Genomic DNA, 3,880 nt, shown 5'->3' with positions numbered 1-3,880 from the left:
CTGTCAATAAAAAAAAAAAAAAAAAGAGTTTTGAGGGTTACCCACTGAGGTCTGCAGGACCCAGAATAACAAATGTTGGGGTGAAAGAGAACACCTACCTTCAGGGTAAGAACATGTGTAACGGAAACCTACCTTCATTGGTTTGGGAGTAGAAGATATTTTCTCTTCTTCCAGATATTTGAAGGAAATAGATTTACCTTGGGATGTTCTTAGTCCTGAGAGATGGTGTTTTGGATGTCAGAATATATTTACTGCTCACAGTCTATTAGGAAAAAATTGCAAAGTTTTTTGCTGGTTTTTTTTTTTTGTTTGTTTTGAGATGTTCAAAGTTCTGAGTCACAGACTGTGTGTGATGGGATTATTGAGAAGCAGACAGTGACAAAAAAGTAAGTCACCTTGCCAGAAGGGAAGTAGAATTCAGAGTTGTGTTTATCAAGATTAAAGGCTAAACCAGAGCATGGTGCATTTGACAAGAAACAATAGCCAGGCCAAATACAAGAGCTGTGTTTACTGAATGAGGATTCACAGGGGTCCAGATTCTGGCACTCTCCAACCACATGCTTGTGAAGACAATTTCTTCAGGTCTCTCTTCCACAGATACAGACTTCAAAGGACTTGCAAATCAATCATTTCATACTGAGTCTACTTCTTGACAGATTTTAATGTTTCTAGGTGAGATACAATCAATACAGAATAACCCAACAATGACAGTTCTGAAAATAACCTCGCACATCTTACCCAGTTATCAGACTTCAAGCATGAACAACAGAAAACTTCAGGTCAGACATTAAGACAATAATTTATAATGCACACCATACAACTCCTTTTGTCAAAGAAACTTTTCAGGCATTGACAAAGAATCAGGTCACCTCAAATGTTGTTAATAAGGCTGCTGGGGTTATGACATGGATGATTTCGTAAGTCACATCTGTGAAGTAGCTTTTTATTTTTATTTTTTTTTAATTGAGGGAAGTTTTTGATAGCTTCTGTTCTGAAACTCGTGAAGGCACAGTTTGCCTTTTACTGTCTGAATTTAATTTTCCAGATAGATTTGTCTATTTGGGGTTTTATTTGTGTTCCATCAGTGCCCATCCTAGATTAAGCTCCCACAAAGAACTCAAATAGCTCAAGTTGCAGAGGGGAGAGAAATCTAGTCTGGCCAACATATACAATATTTGTGTGTGTGAAAGTGTATATATTATACTTCTGCCTGCGCCTGTATGAAGAAACTACTGGGAGCAATGCAGATTTAAAGAGTTTATTTCTGGGCATGGTGTGTCTGCAATCATTGTTATTTCTTGACTATGGAAGTTCCACAGCTTCTCATGAAAATTCATCTCCTCAACTGCTCAGCCTGCCAATTGACCCTCAGGCTTGAGAAAACATGACAAATCACTGGGAGAAAATACATTTCAACTCAAGCAGAACTTGATTGTATGCAATAAGATGAGGCTTACAAGCACCTAATTTGAGTAACAGCCCATTCCAAATAATATTTTTCTGTTTGCTAAGTACCACCCCAGTGATACCACTGTAGCTACCAAGAAGCATCACAGCACCAGTGTATTGCTATGCTGCTGTTAGCAAGCATCCACATTTCTTGATATATATTAAGAAAATAAGTGAAGGTGCATTAGTTATGTCTAAGGAGTTCATACCTTTTCTGATAAGTTAGTGAATTCATCAGGTAGAATATATTACAACTGCTACCCCCTTGCTGCTATGTAGAGGCTCACAATGTTATTTCATCAGAATAACTCAACTGCATGGGAAAGGCTTGTAATGACTGTTGATTTGTCTGCAGTGTGTTTAGAAATTTGGTGGGGGAGGATGTCGTGTCTCAGTGATAGTTTACCTCATGGCCAGTCCCAGTGCCTTCATGCAGCATCATGTCTTCCTGCCAATAGGCAGGACAGAAGGGTGTCAATTAGGTTGGAAAAGACCTTTAAGATCATGAAGTCCAACCATTCCTCCCGCACATCCTGGCTTTTTTCAGCAATAATATGGCTCTTACATGAGAAGCATGTGAGGGAACTGGGGGTGTTTAGTTTGGAGAAGAGAAGGCTCAGAGGGGACCTTATCACTCTCTACAACAGTCTGAAAGGAGGATAGAGCCAGGAGGTGGCTGGTCTCTTCTCCCAAGGAGCAAGTGATACGATGAGAGGAAGAGGTCTTAATCTGCACCAGGGGAGGTTTAGACTGGATATTAAGAGCAATTTCTTCTCCAAAAGGTGGGTTATCATCTACCTCTGACCTGAGGGACAATTTTGCAGCAGAAAAAAAACCTGTGGCCAATATAGCTGTCTTTTCACAGTGTGCTGCATTTTGGTTTTGAAAGGTTAAAAATGTCTCAGTTCCACATACATATATCTCACATTCTGCAGGAGACTGGTTTACTTTTCATCTGAGTGCATCATCCTACATCACAAACCGCACTGAAACACTTCTAATATTGCCTTTTTAGACACACAAGACCCTTAGGAAAGGCTCTTTATTACTTCAGTCACTGGTAAAAGTACTACTCTTGTTTGCAAACAGGCTGTCTGGAAAAGTCATGAGCTCACCTAAGCAGGCCCCATTGAAGACCATAAAAACAGCTCAAAGAATTATGTTTTTCTGCAGTACTTCAAAGATAATTTATATTTCAGGCTTTACTTCAGTGTACATATGTATTTAAGTAGCACACCTGCAATTCCAACCTTGTCATGAGAGGGAATATCTGATGATGTACATGCAAAGCTCAGTGTGATCAGGGACAGAGGGCCAGGTTGTCCCAGCAAGATACCTTGGGTTGGGGACACAGTGTCCCCAGCAAATGCAGTTCATCACCTCAGTGGCCCAGACCCCTCCAAATGTCAAAGGTAGGCTTTTACTTCTACAGACATTCCCACAAGGAACATTCAAATACATTGAATACATTGCAAATAAAAGACAGACAAGGACAACGTGGGCCGTCTCTGGAAGCTATCAGGAGAACTGGCTACACGGGATTTGGAGAAGGCTGAGGTTCTGAATGACTTCTTTGCCTCAGTCTTCACTGGCAAATGCTCTGACCACACCACCCAAGTCTTGGAAGGAAGACGCAGGGACTGTGAGAATGAAGACCTTGGGCCCACTGTAGGAGAGGATCTGGTTCCAGACCATCTTAAGAACCTGAATGTGTACAAGTCCATGGGACCTGATGAAATCCATTTGCAGGTCCTGAAGGAGCTGGCAAATGAAGTTGCCAAGCCACTGTCCATCATAACTGAAAAATCATAGCAGTTGGGTGAAATTCCCAACTGGAAAAAAGGGAAATATAACCCCCATTTTCAATAAGGGGAAAATGGATGACCCAGGGAACTACAGACCAGTTAGTCTCACCTCTGTGCTGGCAAAATCTTGGAGCACATTCTCCTGGAAGACATGCTAAGGCACATGAAAAACAACAAGGTGCTTGGTGACAGCCAGCATGGCTTCACTGAGGGGAAATCCTGCCTGACCAATTTGGTGGCCTTCTATGATGGGGCTACAGAACTGATGGACAGGGGTAGAGCAATTGACATTAACTACCTGGACTTGTGGAAAGCATTTGACACTGTCCCACACGACATCCTTGTCTCTAAATTGGAGAGACATCAATCTGATAGATGGACCACTCAGTGGATAAAGAACTGGCTGGATGGCCGCCCTCAAGGAGTTGTGGTCAACAGCTCAATGTCCGGCTGGAGACCTGTAATGAGTGGTGTCCCTCAGGGATCCGTGTTGGGACCTCTCTTTTTCAACATCTTCGTCACTGACATGGACAGTGGGATTGAGTGTGCCCTCAGCAAGTTTGCCAATGACACCAAGCTGTGTGGTTCTGTTGATATGCTGGAGAGAAGGGATGCCATCCAGAGGG

The sequence above is a fragment of the Neopsephotus bourkii genome, unplaced genomic scaffold (genome assembly GCF_033783945.1).
Source record: "Neopsephotus bourkii isolate Nb327-2 ecotype Australia unplaced genomic scaffold, CSIRO-AGI_Nbou_v1 NB_1729, whole genome shotgun sequence".
NCBI classification, from domain to species: Eukaryota; Metazoa; Chordata; class Aves; order Psittaciformes; family Psittacidae; genus Neopsephotus; species Neopsephotus bourkii.
This window is presented reverse-complemented; position numbering follows the sequence as displayed.